The sequence below is a fragment of the Oculina patagonica genome, chromosome 12, assembly GCF_052425735.1.
Source record: "Oculina patagonica isolate OP01 chromosome 12, crgOcupat, whole genome shotgun sequence".
Lineage (NCBI taxonomy): Eukaryota > Metazoa > Cnidaria > Anthozoa > Scleractinia > Oculinidae > Oculina > Oculina patagonica.
This window is the reverse complement of record NC_135769.1, coordinates 16,489,545-16,506,341: the sequence shown is the minus strand read 5'-3', so window position 1 is coordinate 16,506,341 and position 16,797 is coordinate 16,489,545. Positions and strand designations below refer to the sequence as shown.

At 37.1% G+C, this 16,797-nt stretch overlaps 2 long non-coding RNA genes across 7 annotated transcripts; both read left to right on the top strand.

Annotated features, from left to right (window-relative positions):
* The first annotated feature begins 317 nt into the window (after positions 1–317).
* LOC144633051 (uncharacterized) lies at positions 318–7,603 on the top strand. Of its 2 annotated transcripts, none has more exons than XR_013566997.1 (3): positions 318–435; positions 1,919–6,065; positions 6,185–7,603. It is a non-coding gene; the product is annotated as an uncharacterized LOC144633051 (long non-coding RNA). The 2 variants fall into 2 exon arrangements; XR_013566998.1 differs by having other exon boundaries at positions 1,919–6,777; positions 6,901–7,603.
* A 12-nt stretch (positions 7,604–7,615) lies between these two features.
* LOC144633050 (uncharacterized) lies at positions 7,616–14,895 on the top strand. 5 transcript variants are annotated; one of them, XR_013566993.1, is made up of 11 exons: positions 7,616–7,761; positions 8,108–8,190; positions 8,328–8,417; positions 8,749–8,885; positions 9,241–9,310; positions 9,412–9,458; positions 9,984–10,127; positions 10,673–10,758; positions 11,304–11,388; positions 11,924–12,006; positions 13,347–14,895. It is a non-coding gene; the product is annotated as an uncharacterized LOC144633050 (long non-coding RNA). The 5 variants fall into 5 exon arrangements; XR_013566992.1 differs by having other exon boundaries at positions 11,301–11,388; XR_013566996.1 differs by having other exon boundaries at positions 8,328–8,421; positions 8,754–8,885; positions 11,301–11,388.
* Positions 14,896–16,797: the final 1,902 nt, after the last annotated feature.

Here is a 16,797-nt window from a genome sequence, read left to right as displayed (position 1 = left end):
TGTGCCTTTTGAATGATCCCTGTTGTGGTGGCCACGATGTCATTCATGGCCGTTTATCAGTGCGCGCAATGCAATATCAGTTATATGTGCAGCAAACACGCCACAGTGCATTATTTAAATGCACCGTTTATTTCCATATTAGACGGACTACTATATGGAAATTTTGTTTTGCATTCCGTGCAGTCATCCGGAAAAGTCGAAAATTTCTGTTCCATTCGCCAGTGGAATTTTCCGGATTTTTGGTCGAATAGAACTGGGTACGAAAATGTACCCAGCGTCCCCAGCGCGCCTTCTGAGCGCGGCAAATTTGTTTTTCTGCGCATTACGTCACTTGTCACACTTGTTTTGCTGTGTTGAAGCGAGCACGAGGACAAGCAGCTAAAATACTGGTCGTGTTCTGGAACGCTTCTGCCTTCTGTTCATCTCTATTTGCAAGTAAGTTTTCAAATTGTTTTGTTGTGTTGTTTTCTGTTCGTTATCCTTTCGCTTTAAGCGGTTTAATACCTCCAGTTCATGACCTGCAAGTCGAGCGCGAACGAAGCGAGACAAGTGTCATTCTGTTCCGACCCTCTATAGGTTTTCTTCGTCTTCGTCGAGTCGACAATTCTGTTTTTATATCTGCGGGAGTTCTAATTTTATTTACTCCTTTGCTATTTTAACGTGCGAAGCTCGTTTAGCTGTTACCTCGTGGCACATGCATAAGTTAATAATTCCAGTACGGGTTTTATATACCATCTTACGAAGTCGACGGAAGAAATTTTCGAATTCTAAGTTTTACAATTGCTAAAGATCAGAGAAACTACTGTAACTGAGATGATGTACTTTTTGTATTTATTTGGTCAGGGGAAGTTTATGTAGGTTAGGGAAAAGTTAGAAAATTTATAACTCATTTATAACTGATACTTGGAGTAGAGAAACAATTATAATATTGTGTACAATTATTTTGTGTTTCAACTGAAACCTGATTACAAGCAACTATTTTAAAACAAGAAATAGTGTTTCATTTCTTCGAGAGATGGGTTTGTAAATTTTTGAGATCCTTGGGCGGGAATGAGTATTATTGTACAATTGTTAAGGAGTAATCTCGTACCCAGATCTTCTCAACCCTCGGAGAGAACATCTGGTAAAGTCGGATTTTGCTCGCATCAAATGTGTCAGAAATGTGACACACTTTTGACGCGACTACGCATGCTCAGCAATTTAGTAGATGAAAAGCTCACTCGGCCGCTGTAAATAGCTAATAAACTTCTTTCCCATACAAGGAAAGGCAAGTAACACAATCTTGAAATAGAGTTGAGGAAGAAAAAAGCCGCTAGTCGTGTTTTTGCTGATAATTTAAAACATTCAAACCAGCCTTCAATGGGTGGGAAAAGCGCGCGCTGTGTTTGACGCGTACAAGCTAGCGGTACGCGTGAAGTACGCGTCAGATTTGCAAAGTTTTTCGCCCATCTTTTTACCCACGAATATCGTCATTTTAAAACATTCTGTTCTAACAAGCTTGAACTACAAACTGTATGCTTATGCTGTATGCTAATGCTTATTCGCATTAGTTACGTTCAAAACACGACGCGTTTGTAGAAAAGCCTTCAAAACCAAATATTTTCCTACTAGCTTACGCACAGTGCGCGCGTGCAAAACAAAGTTTGCATCATCCGCGTGCAAATGCTGAAGCGGTCCATCGACCAATCAGATTGGTGAATTGAACGCACTTTACCAGATGTGTACTACCGTGGTAAGTAGACATCTGGGTACGAGTTTAGTTAAGGAGTGAAGTTTATTTGCATGCATGCAATTTCCTTTGCCCTTCACTTTGCTTTCAATTTGCCCGTAACCAGTAATTGTCAATTCTTGTTCTGTGTGAGAAAATTGTCATTTGACTGTTAACTGTTTGCAATTCCATCTCCTTTGTGAATGACAGAGAGCTTCCTTGCACCTGTTGCGCTCAAGATTTACACCAGACCACTAAGGATGTTATCGTCGTTTAAGCCTTTTTCAAAGCTTCGGAACAGCTCATATATTTAGCAGGTGAGTGACGGGTAAGTATAAGACAGCTAATCATCCACTTCTATCTATTAAATCAAGTGTCCAAATGATCATACAAGCTTTTGTTTGTTACCATTTTTTAAACTGTCAATAGAGAATACCGGTAACTGTAGTACATGTGTATTTTGATTATTCCTGTTCTCTATGTTACCATTTTAATTTTATTTGATAATTTACAGTGTGGGTAACTTTACTCTTGGGTATATAATTTTAAGTGCATGCTATTGTACAATTGGGCACTATTGAAGTGTATATTTTTAGTTTCAATGTGACACATTTGGCTCTCAAGAATTAGAAATACAGTTCTGGTAAGTAAAAATGCATATGTTTATTATGATGAAAACTTTTGTTTGATTTTGCATACTCATTATTTAATACTCTAAGTGCATATTATTTTTCTATTGACTATTTTTATATGATACTATTGGGTGTTTGTACATGATAGTTTTAAGTGCCAATGCTTTTTAGATTTTGGGTGTTTGTACATGATTAATTTAAGACCAGACCACTAAGGATGTTATCGTCGTTTAAGCCTTTTTCAAAGCTTGGAACAGCTCATATATTTAGCAGGTGAGTGACGAGTAAAATTGAATTCAATTATGATCATGATATGTAAGTATAAGACAGCTAATCATCCACTTCTATCTATTTATTTTAAAGTGTCCAGATGATCATAAAAGCTTTTGTTTGTTGCCATTTTTTAAAAACTGTCATTTGAGAATAACTGTAGTACATGTGTTGGCTATTTTGATTATTCCTGTTCTCTATGTTACCATTTTCTCTGTGGCATGAGTGCATCCACTTTTTCTTTTCTGTTTACGTGTGTTTTAATGAGACACATTTGGCTCTCAAGAATTGGAAAGACAGTTCTGGTAAGTATAACAATTTTTATAATTTTTATATAAGAATTTTAAAATGCATGCTATTAATGTTGCAGTTCCTACGAAGTTTTACTTTAAAACACTTAAAATAATCAGACACAAAACCACACTGTACATGTATATGGCCCAAAGGGGGAACACCGCTCCGCGATCGGCGTGACAGACAAACTTCCGTTGCGTGACCAAAACCCAAGCTTATCTCCCCAGCGGTAAAACCTGCGCTGGATCGGACAAGTCGGCAAGGCCAAAAGCTGACGCGCCCTAGAAGTCTAACTCTAAATGGCACTACGAGCTGACCTCTGGTCAGCATCGTGCTAGAGTGTAGACAGTTGTGACTTGTAAAGCCTTACGTATCTCCCCAGCACTACGAGCCTACTCCGCTGGCACATGCTGGATTGGACAAGAAGAGGCATAAGAGCGTAAAATAGCGCCACTAAAATAGCAAAAACAAAGCTTGGGAAGGTCGCTGCGAGACTTAATCGCCACTGATAGCTGCGAAGCAGGTATATTGCCAACCATTTGGTTTTGCACCATGAGCCATTTTGGATGAGCCATTGCGATTTCCAATTTATAAATTTCGAACTAGGTTACAGTAACACAAGCGATACAACTAGCGAATGATGCTTATGTTAATTCTATAAACTTTTATAGCCAGACAGTTGTCTGGATTTACCTGTAGGCCAATGGCAAATAGTGTACCATAGAAAGTAAGGATCTCATGCAGGCTTAAATGAGACATGAATAGAGATATTTAAAAGACTAGCCATACAAAATGCATGATATAATTTTGCTAGACAGTGTTGCAACATTTATATCTAAACGGCCATTGTAATCATTGTCCTTTCGAGACAAGAAAAGCGTACAATTCCATTGCGTTACATTACACAATCAAAATAGACATTTATGACCCCGCGGGGGCCACGAGCGTCTCGTTCCATTAACTGTGCTTTAATATTTGGCCTAAAAGGTGAATTTTACTATTTGGTATATTATAATTTTAAATGCGTGCTTATTTTTAATATTCGGTATATATGATAATTTTATGTGTACTACATATTTTTTACTATTCGGTAAATGATAATTTTTGGTAGGTGCTTTTTCATTCTTGGGTATTTTTACGTGACAATTTTAAGTACATGCTATTTTTACTATTCAGTATATGATAATTTTAAGTACATGCCATTTTATTCTTGGGCATTTTACATGACAATTTCAAGTGCCTGTTTTTTAGCTACCGGTATTGGGCTTTTGTACACGATAAGTTAAAGTGCATGTTATTTTATAATTGGTAATTTTACTTAATAATTTACAGTGTATATATATATTGAAGTGTATATTTTTAGTTACTTTTACATGATGATTTAAAGTTCATCCTATTTTACTCTTGTCTATTTTTTCATGATAAATTTAATAAGTCATGCTTTTTTCTATTGGGAATTTGTAGATGATAATTTTCACTTCATCCTAGCTATTTTGCTGCTGTGATATTTTTACTTAAAAACAATGAGTCCAATATACATGTATATCAATTGCCATGCACAAGCTATTGACAATTTTTTTACTTCTCACTGAAACATTATACCGGTATATTTTTATTAATTAAAGCCGGCCCACGCGAATGCCAGGTGTTATCTTTTGCATTACAAAACCCTTTATCACCCATCACGTTCTTCTCACGACAGTAATAGGCAACTTGTTAGGAAATTGCCATATGCTCACATCCTGCTTCTTACGACAATAACAAACAGGTATTGCTTTATGCTAGGAAATGAAGCAAGAGAGACTTGTTATGGGCTGGCGACTGACATATTTAAGCCTTTTTCAGGGCCGTACAGTACATTCCAGCGGGGTGGGGGGGGGGGGGGGCAGTTGCCCCTGCCAGGGAAACCACAAAAAAAACCTCACAAATGTAAGAAAACTATAAAGGTGTTTGCCCCCACAGACAAGAAATCCTAGGTACGGCCCTGTTTTTTCACAGGATATTAAACAACTCTTTAACCAAAAGCCATTTGCTTGCAGATACTAGTACTGGTAGTTATGTCTTTTTTATTTTTTGTTAGCCTACTTCTACTTCTCCGCTCAACTCAAAAAGATATTTTTATAATTTAGTGTATTTTTACAATTAATTTAGGTGAATTAGCTAGTCTTTTTATTCTTTTTAATCCTTTTATTGATCTTCTATTTTTACTATATACAATTAAGTTGCAACTTTTTTAATATAGATATGTAATTTTTAATTGTAAATAACTTGTAAAGCGCTATTGAAAAGTAAAATATTTTTCAAGGCTACATGTACCGGTACTTTTTACAGAAATGATAAGAAATAGGTCCCAATGCATTCATGTGAACGTCACATGTAATTTTAGTTATAAGGCTGAAATTGAATTGTAAAAAAATTAAGAAATTTAATTGCTAGCTATAGGCTGGCATCCTTTTTTGGCTCCTTTTCAAAGCCATGAGAAGCAACTTTTTAATTACACCCAAACTGCATGTAGTGACTTCTCAAGACTACTTGTTGATCCACACGGCATCGATACACATTACTGGAAGTCAAGGGCTTGAGCACAAAATGAAAGGATATACCTTCCTCATTCTTTGTCAAGAGTACTTGTTGATTCAACACGATTTGCACAACAAGATCCACATTACCTTCCTCGTTCTTAAAACAATCCATTTGCAAAGAGTACTTGTTGATTCTACTGATTTGCACAGTCATGATCTGCATCACCGGAAGTCAACTTGGCAAAAATGAGGGTTAAAAACGTTGTTAATTCGATTCCAACCGATCGATTCGAGACGATTTGTCCGCCTTGATCTCTACCCGGCATACCAGAAGTCGACTTGACAAAAATGAGGGTTAAAAACGTTGTTAATTCGATTCCAACCGATCGATTCGAGACGATTTGTCCGCCTTGATCTAAACCCGACATACCAGAAGTAAACTTAGAAAAAATGAGGGTTAAAAACGTTGTTAATTTGATTTGAACCGATTGATTCGAGACGATTTGTCCGCCTTGATCTAAACCCGACATACCAGAAGTAAACTTAGAAAAAATGAGGGTTAGAAATGTTGTTAATTCGATTTGAACCGATCGATTTGAGACGATTTGTCTTCCTTGATCTCTACCCGACATACCAGAAGTCAACTTGGCAAAAATGAGGGTTAAAAACGTTAATTCGATTCGAACCGATCAATTTGCGAAGATTTATCTGCCTTGATCTCTACCCGACATACCAGAAGTAAACTTAGCAAAAATGAGGGTTAGAAATGTTGTTAATTCGATTCGAACCGATCGATTTGAGACGATTTGTCTTCCTTGATCTCTACCCGACATACCAGAAGTCAACTTGGCAAAAATGAGGGTTAAAAACGTTGTGAATTCGATTTCGAACCGATCGATTTGCGACGATTTGTCTGCCTTGATCTCTACTCGACATGCCGGAAGTAAACTTGGCAAAAATGAGGGTTAGAAATGTTGTTAATTCGATTCGAACCAATCGATTTGAGACGATTTATCTGCCTTGATCTCTACCCGACATACCGGAAGTCAACTTGGCAAAAATGAGGGTTAAAAACGTTGTTAATTCGATTCCAACCGATCGATTCGAGACGATTTGTCCGCCTTGATCTCTACCCAGCATACCAGAAGTCGACTTGACAAAAATGAGGGTTAAAAACGTTGTTAATTTGATTTGAACCGATTGATTCGAGACGATTTGTCCGCCTTGATCTAAACCCGACATACCAGAAGTAAACTTAGAAAAAATGAGGGTTAGAAATGTTGTTAATTCGATTTGAACCGATCGATTTGAGACGATTTGTCTTCCTTGATCTCTACCCGACATACCAGAAGTCAACTTGGCAAAAATGAGGGTTAAAAACGTTGTGAATTCGATTTCGAACCGATCGATTTGCGACGATTTGTCTGCCTTGATCTCTACTCGACATGCCGGAAGTAAACTTGGCAAAAATGAGGGTTAAAAACGTTGTTGATTCGATTCGAACCGATCGATTTGCGACGATTTGTCTGCCTTGATCTCTACCCGACATTCCAGAAGTCAACTTGGCAAAAATGAGGGTTAAAAACGTTGTTAATTCGATTCGAACCGATTGATTTGCGACGATTTGTCTGCCTTGATCTCTACCCGACATACCGGAAGTAAACTTGGCAAAAATGAGGGTTAGAAATGTTGTTAATTCGATTCGAACCAATCAATTTGAGACGATTTGTCTGCCTTGATCTCTACCCAACATACCGGAAGTCAACTTGGCAAAAATGAGGGTTAAAAACGTTGTTAATTCGATTCCAACCAATCGATTCGAGACGATTTGTCCGCCTTGATCTCTAACCGACATACCAGAAGTCAACTTGGCAAAAATGAGGGTTAAAAACGTTGTTAATTCGATTCCAACCGATCGATTCGAGACGATTTGTCTGCCTTGATCTCAACCCGACATACTGGAAGTCAAGTTGACAAAAATGAGGGTTAAAAACCTTAATAATTCAATTCGAACCAATCGATTCGAGACGATTTGCCCTCCTTGATCTCTCTCCCGACACACTGGAAGTCACCTTGGCAAAAATGAGGGCTAAAAACATTGTTAATTCAATTCGAGAGGATTTGACTGCCTTGATCTCTACCCGACATACCGAAAGTCATCTTGGGTTGATCGATTCTAGAGGAACTGTCTGTTTTTTATATAACTCTCTTCTCCTTGCTGTGTTCTTTGTTTTCTTAATATTTTTCAGGTTTGTTTTTGCCTGGATCACCTGGATGGCAATCTATCCATCTGACTGGTTCTATTTCTGGATATATATATGTGTAAAAATGTAAGGTATGGCTACACTGGAATATAATTTTCTGAAATAAAATTTGTGACTTTTGTGAAGCCCTGTAGACTTTTGTTAAGAGAATTTTTTTATTTGAAGAAGTTAATTGGGAATTTGAGTGAAGAGAAGTCTCAAAAGGTATTTTGAGAGTTTCTGGAGCTGTTAGAATAACCCTTTATGCATACAGTAGAAACCCGGAAACTTGAACTCTGAAGGGGAATGAAAAAGTGAGGTCAAATCCAAGGGAAAATTATAATTAATGTAGTAAACGCACAGAATAAGATTAAATCTTATCAATTGTGAATAGCAACCAACTACTTTACCTTAATTTAGCATTCTTATTTTTTTCAGAATCAACCTTGAGAGTTGGGGCCTTGGGGGTTGGCCTACATGTACATGTATGTACAAGAGCAGCTTATACACAAGTCTTTACGGTAATTAAATTTTATAATGGAACACAAGTTAATATCTGTAATTTTAAAATTTAGTGAGCGATCTCTTCTCTGAAAATCCGTAGAATTATATTCCATAATCCTCAACCCTAAAGGGCCTCTTTTCTGTCTGTTTACAGCTTGAATCATCATTGTAAATTGCTCCTCAAAAGAAGAGAAGACCCTGGAAATGAGAAGGGTTGTTGTATCACAATGGCAACAATGAAAACGTAAGTGTATACAATTGTAATGTACAGTTTGTTAACCTACTTTTCTTGAAAATAACACCAAATTGATTTAGTCACCCTTCTCATTACTAATGTGTTTTTTTTCAAAATCCAGCTGGTAAATGTGCCCAGTAGTTTGTGCTTCAAAGACTGCATGTCGTGTTTCCTCCTTGCCTTAAGACTAAAGCTTGTGTTATTTTGTTTTATGAATTTTGAAACAGTAGCAATGAATGCAGTCTCATTTAAATCACCTGAAACAGTCACCTTCAGCAAAGGCACTGGTTGCTAATTACAACAAACAATAAACTTAAGTATATCTTTGATTACTTTTCAGACTAGAGAAGAAGTGTAATATAAATCTATCAAGCATGTTCCTATTCCTGTCCCATGAAAGAAAGAGTTCACAAACATTCTAGTACTGTCAAGATGCAGATTGCTTGGACAATGCTTTCGAGCTGTAATAGCGGAAAGGTAACCTGAAATTTCGGCAGTTTTCTGTTTCATATTCGTTTTTGAGGAGATAGGCCAGAGGGCTTATTTTTTTACAGTATTAGCTAAGGGATAAGTGAACACATGATAAATAATCTAAACAAGACTGTATTGGTCAAAACCCTTTCTTCTTCTTAATTTCCTGGAATAAAACTTCTGACTTTGCAATTGCGCGGCCCTGTTAGGGGGTCTGTCAATAATCCATAATCCTCTAGGTAAATTTTGGAAATAATTCATATCCCAATTAAAAATAATAACCCTAAAAGTGATGACTGATAATAATCTGTACTTACATTTGTAACGTACATAATAATCCATGGTCTTTTGTAATATATAGACAACATGATGTCAAAAGAGCATCTATTTCTGAAGAAATTGGAAATTTAAGTGAATAGAAGCTTCAAAAGGTAATTTGAGAGTTGATTAAATGCACAGCATATAGATTAAATCTTATTGTGCATAGCAACCAACTACTTTAACTTAAGCATAATCTTAATTTTTTTTTCAGAATCAACCTTGAAAGTTGGGGGTGTAGCTTATACACAAGTCCTTATGGTAATTTTATAATGGAACACAAAATTAATAATCCGTAATTTTTACATTTAGTGGGCAATCTCTTCTCTGAAAACCCCTTATATTCCATAATCCTAAAACCCCAACAGGGCCTCTTTTGTACCTGTTTACAGCAGTGAGCTTGAATCATCACTGTAAATTGCACTTCAAAAGAAGAGAAGACAACATGTCCCGATACATTTTCTTGCGTGTGTACATATTTTGATTTTGCCCCTTTTACAGTTATTGTCCCCACTACACATACCCCCTGCTTCTTGTCCCTTCAGTGTGAAAAACACATGACTTTGTCGCTGCTACATGTCGCTGTAACATGTCCCTGCGTATTGTCCACATGTGTGCATGTACAGATATTAAATAAGCTTGTGTTATTTTGTTTTATGAATTTTGAAACAGTAGAAATGAATGAAGTTTATTTATCACCTGAAACAGTCACCGTCAGCAAAGGCACTGGTTGCTAATTATCACAGAGCTACAATAAGCTTAAGTACATATTTGATTACTTTTCAGTCTTGAGAAGAAGTGTAAATCCATCTAGAATGCATCGATCCTCCTATTCCTGTCCTACAAAGGTGGAGCGCTAGTTGGCAAAATTTTTAGTACTGTCGAGATGCAGATTGCTTGGAAATGCTTTTGAGCTGTAAGGGTGGAAAGGTAACCTAAAATCTTGGCAGTTTTTAATTTTGTACAGTATTGGGTAAAGGGATTAGTGAACACATGATGAAATAAACTGCATCAAAACCAGGGGTTTCATTTCCTAAAGATCTTGACCTGTTAGATCAAGGTGTCTAGTGGACTCCTCACCTTCAGGGCTGCGTGTCTGGCCTTCCTTTTTTCTGAAGTATGTGTTTAGTCTCAAAAACTTACATGTATGCGTTCTTCAAAGCATCATTAAAGGGGCTATGTCACAGTATTTAATAGGTAATTTTATTTATTTTCAGTATTTAAGAGCTCTAAACTTTAAATTGGCAAAGCAAAAGTCTTTTATTGGCAAATTAATCATGGCCACATAAAAAACTAGGATGATTTTCGAGCATTTCAAATGGCACTTTCATATAAATTGAGATAAACTTGAATATTGTTAAAAGTTGTAAAATTGAGGTCAAGTGTCTTCAAGAATAATACATGTACAGCAAAACATCTTCTTTGTAATTATGTTATTAATGGTCAATCTGCCGGTGTTTTCTTTGTTCTTCCAGGATGGAATACTGGATGTTGACTTGTGCGAGCCAAGTATTCCAAGAATGAGGAAAAAGATAATACACCAGACCCAGTATTCTTCTGGGTGAGTAAAAAGAAAATTATTAATATAATAGTATTGTAAGTAATGACCTTCAGATGTTCTTGACTTAATAGCTTATAATAATTTACTAGGGCCTCAGTGGGTCCATTAGTGTTCTGCCAGTCAAACATACATTAACATTGCCATAGTAACTGGCTACACCCCCTTTTTTTCTTTTTTTTTTTCCGGTCACACAGGGTGGTTGTCACGCACATTACTATGTTATTTGAAACCCATTGTGCATGCAAGTCAATATGCCATCATTCTGCCGAATAGGGATCGACTTTCATTGCCTAATTTGCATGTCATAAAACTCAAAATCATTTTACAAAATGAGGAGTAGAATACGATGAAACAAAATATTCAGGTAAAATAAACTTGCCGGTATATGTTTTTACTTATTCTGCTTGTTTGCTGAGCAACATTTTTATAAAAAATAATTACACTATTGTATGTAGCATGTTCATTCACATTTGCATTCCAATTAATATTCCACAATGAGTAACTGATTGTGTCACGTTCATATCTTTTCAACTTTATTACAGAAGTCATGCTAGCCAATAACGTCTCTCGTTGCAATGATTCACTGCTTCTCATCTGCTTTTCAAGAGAAAAGGATGAAGTCAGAACAGCGTAAGATGCACTCTTCTGCTATTGATTACCCAATGTTGTGCCTTATATGTTTGAGTCTTTTGTTTTTAGCTGAGAGGATTTAATGCAACACTTCATCGTAATGGCATTCTTGTTTTCTCTGTAGTAGATGTGGATTGAGGATTTAATTTAAAACAAAAATAATTGAAGTTGTTTCTTACCAAGTAGCCAAATTAGGAGCATGGGAATGCTTAAGTACAATTGGATAAAAAAGCTAAAATTTACTTGATTGCTGACAGAATAAATAGAGGAAAGAGTAATTAAAACACATAAAATCAAATTGCTTTGGGAAATGGTCCTTTTAAAAAAGGCAGAATTTGAATAATTTTCAGTCAGGTCATCACTTTGAGCTTGATTTGTTTTTGCAAAATGGTCTTTAAGTACCGGTAAGTCTTGATTTCTTACATTAGGCTACAAAATTCCCAGTCTTACAGAAAAGATAAATATGATAATTATCTTGATTTTACCATTCACCACTGTCATTAGTGACAACAGTTATTTTGTAAATTTTTTGTAGAAAGAATTATACCTCAGGCAGTTTCTATCAGATTTGCAATGGGCATGATTGAATAACCTGATATATAGTTGACACTTCTCCAGGTACGTGGATAATTTGTACAATGTAATTATTATTTAAAGGGCTTGAAGGTACTGAACAGAGAAGTGTGGTCTTCAAATGGTTAATGTTCTAGACTTTGGATTGAAAGATCTGGGTGTAAGACCTGGCTGGGTTATTACATCAATGTTGTGATCTTGGGCAAGAAACTGATAAATTGACATTGCCTCTCATAACCCAGTGTTGCAAGAGAATTGTCAGAGTGAACAGACGGAAATACGTGCCTGTGATTGTCTAGCATACCATAATTCTCTACTAATTACTGTCACACCAAGATGGGTTCAACAAATTTATTGACAAAATGACAAACATCGAATCTAACAAAGGAGACCCCCTCCCCTTTCCCCTTAACTGTGGGAAGGGTGGGTTGTCAAGCCTAACGCTATGAGATTGCCCAACAACTAAACTACATCCAAAGCACATGTAGAGAACACATGATCAATCTGGCCAATGGCTGTTCACCATTAATTACATTATTAACATAAATTAATACTACCCTATAAGCCCTGGCCATGTACAACCTCTTAACAGGTTTTGGATTGGCTAAATGGGAGGGCCAATTTTTGTGGGTATGGGAGGTGCAGTGGCCTAAAGGTTAGCGTACTGGACTCTGGACATTACAAGGTCATGCCCTGGCCGGGTCACTGTATTGTGTTCTTGGCAAGACACTTTACTCTCATAGTGCCTCTCCACCCGGGTGTACAAATAGGTACCGGCGCAATAATGCTGGGGGGTACGTACCCTGCGTTGGACAAGCATCCCATCCAGGGGGAGTAGAAGTATTTCTAGCTGCTTAATACAATTGAAACCGGTATAAGCTCCAGCAGTATGTGCCACTGGTTTGAGGCTGCCCTTTATTTCCGGGTGGGGCTTATTTAAGCAGATTAATAAAGGTTTCAAGGTTTCTTAAAAGTTTCTTCAAATATTTCGGTTTTGTGATAAATTATTAGATTTACTGGACTGGTTTAAGGTTGTGGGTTTCTCTTCCATTGGTAACTAAGAGTTTTCACCTTTGTCTGGTGCTGGTGGCGACCTTTAAAACAGTCACTCTGCTGACTTAGAATTAATTACTGATTTTTTTTGTTGAGATTCTTTGAGTAATATTCCTTTTAATGTTTTTAGAAATTTTTAGTATAATGTATGCTCTCTCATTTTATTGGTTCATCTATGAAAAAAATTTGCTGCAGTCCTTTTTTCTTAATCCATGTTTTCCTAATGACCCCATTCAAGTAGACGCTCTTATCTGTATGTCAGTACATTCAACACTAATTATTGTTTGATCTTTTGCTTGCAAATCTTTAGTATTTTTCAACTTTCTTTGCAGGTTCTATTTCACAGGTCTAGTTTAACAAAGTCCTTAGAGGAAGGCCAATGCATAACTTACCAACACTCAATGCAGAAAAGAGCAATTATAGTTATTACATCCAAACTGTAATGCTTCAAATAACAAGAAGCGAAGATCGAAGATGAAAGGACATTGATGTAGTCAGTTGGATATGCTGTGTTTGTTATATAGTCCAGACAAGATGTCTTTTCTACTGACAAATACTATTGAGAAGATCAAGTGATCGACTACTGATTTCTCCTTACATTGTTAGTTAACTGTCCATCACTCAAGTGATGAGAACAAAGACAATCATCAACTGGAGGATACCGTCTTGATAAAACACCAAATTCTCCAAACAAACATTAAAAGAAATGTATGGTGAATTAGTAAGGAGAATTGAAATGAAACGAAACAAAAGAATAACTAAACAGCATCTAGATTAGGAACGATCTCAATTGCATTTACTTTCAACACACATTTACATAATACAATGATGAACAAAACAAAACCAGGTTCGTCTATGACTTTTTCAGTTGGTTGCCATAATAGATTTGAATCTGCAGGATGACTTTATGTAATCATACTTGAAAAGTGTATCTTGTTACCAGCTTCCAGATGACAACATAAACAGTAATAACTATACACTGAAAACAAAATATTATTAACAAATTCTTTAAGAGAAGATGAGCATTAAAATTACATAACATTTCAATGACCACATGCCATACACATTTACATTTGAAAATTTTACAAATGACAATGTGCAGGGTATAACGTTCATTGAAACATCTAATGTATTTATTTAAATTCTTTAGTTGTTATAAAATCTTTAGTTGTTACAAATAAATACTTAAGATAAAGATGAGCAATAGAATTACATAAACATTTTGATGACCCCATGCCGGCATGCACATTTACATTTGATATTTTACAAATGACAATGTGCAGGGCGTTCATTGAAACCTTATGTAGTTCACTCGCTCCTCTTAATCTTTATGTATTTATTTTAAATCTTTAGCTGTTAAAAATAATAACTTAACAATAAATATAAAAATAGAAACAAAAACTTTAAATTTAGAACCTGCTATCAAGGTATTTTTCATGTGTGGTTACATGAAGACATCCCACTTTCAACTATTACATGGCAACCAACTGAAGAGGTCACAAATTTAACTTGCTTTGCAATTTCTTATTTCATATATGAAAGTGTGTTAAATTTAAATGCAAGTGCGGTTGTTCTCGATTGAGGTATTTGTCACTGAGATTTGTACTAGGATGTTTACATAGCCAATAAATCTAGTACAGTCAACTCTTGTTATAGCGGACACACTTGGGGTTTTGTTAATTGTCTGTTATAGCGAGAGTCCGTAAAAGTGGGAGCCATTTCCAGTCAAACCTTTTTCGCCGGTGATCTGTATTTTGTCCGTAATAGCGAGTGTCTGCAAGGCGAGAGTTGACTGTACCAGTAACCTTTATTTGGGAAGCTCAGAAACTATAACAGTAAAGAGTTATAAATCAAATGGAAATAAATGCAAGTTGTACCTAGCGCTGTCTGAATTGTATTCTGTGATCAGGGACTGCAAAGCCGGGGAAGGGGAGGGGCATGAAAAAATAAAGACTTACTAAGAGAAGAGTCTCTAAAGCTCCCCGCATCAATCCACTATCAATCCCCCCCCCCCTCCCCATTAGAAAAATGTTCTGCAGTCCCAGGTGATTAGTAGGATTGCATAAAAAGTGACAAGTTACCATCTTGGAAGGAGGGAGTTGGAGTGGAAAAGTAAAGGACTGGGGGGGGGGGTAGACTTGCTTACGAGTTGAGCTCACAGGGGTCTACTACCACCAAACCGGAAACGAGAAGCGAACAATTTTTAGAAAGTTGAGTGGGGGGGGGGGGGGGGGGGGGCTAATAATGAGCAGGAGTCATGTAACATATTTTCTCAATTAAACTCCCCCGGCGTTAATTTCAAACTTGGCTTGGTGAGCCCAGCATTTATTTGAAGCCGGCGTTTAATCGGGCCCAGAGTTTATTGAAGGACTGCAATTTTCTGCCCCTTTTTTAGATTGATTTACTCTTGCAGATCTTTGAGACCAAGGGGCAGTTTGTCAAGGCGGGACGATTTTTCTCTTCGTTCTGCCTCTAAAAACTGTCCCTGGGTATCCAAAGGTGATTATTACCCAAAGGTACATTATTCCGGATTGAATAGTTTATGTTGCAATCAAGATTTGCGACAAACAGAATATATTTACTTGTTAGCTTGACCTCAAATAAACGCCCCCGGCATTTATTAAACTAGCAATTTTGACCTGGCGTTTAAACGAGACCGGCGTTTAATCGGGGTCTGGCGTTTAATCCAGAAAATTTCTTTCGTGTAAGGATCAATGACCCCTCGATAGGCTAGTTTTGAATTTCGCTCCACTGAAACAAACAAAGGAATATTAAAAGTAGAGTTTTAGGGAAATAATTTGAATTTTCTTTTGTTTTATCCCCCTCAACCTCGACTTCACTCCTTTTTCACTCCTTTTTCCTTCCCCTTCCCTCCTAGGACACGTTTCTTCTATCCCCAATCCTCTCCCGAGTAAGAATCCAAGATGGTGCCTGATCAAAATGCGTTCGAATATGCAAGCTAAATACGCCTGCTTTGCAGGCTAATTTGATCATGCTCCAACCATTAATGAAACTAAAATAAAGAATGTTTGTGTTTATATGGACTGGAAACTCGCTTGTCATTACATTTTAAGGGAAAAAAAAGTCATATCACGAGAAAATTTTGTGTCCCCCCCCCCTCTCCTTGCAACCTTAACATTTTTTTTTTCAGAGCCCCCCTATCAAACCCCCAAAATTTTCAGAGCCCCGCCCTCATCATCTTCATACCCCCCCCCCTTTTCCATATTAAAATGAACTTTCCCTAGCTATTCTCCGGTTTACAGTGGAGGGCCTCAAAACTGTTCACTGCTCATACCTCACACAGTTGTCCTTAGGCCCCGTACCCGTCCACACTGACCCAGGTAAATTTGAAAACGCATCTTTTTTTACCTGGATAGGCCAACTGTCCACACTGAAACGGTGTTTTGGGTCACCGAAAACGGAGCTTTTAAAAAACGCTCTCCAAAGTGGGTCCCAGGGGGGTACTCCGGGATCCAAGTGACGGGGATGTGCGAAGGATTTTTTTGGGGTCGAAATTTGCGATTCCGGGATTTTTTTGGGTAGGAGAATTTGGCAGGTATTTTTTTGGGTGACTTAATTTAAATAGGGGATTTTTTTGGGGTATTTAAATCAAACTAAAGTGCCTTGGCAATTTAGGGATAATTTGACTAGGGATTTTTTTGGGCGTTTTTTTTTTGGTCCAGGGATTTTTTTGGGTAATGTCGGGAGACTTAGGGATTTTTTTGGGTCCTGAGTTTTGCCTCCATTCGATCATCCCCGTCACTTTGATCCCGGAGTACCCCC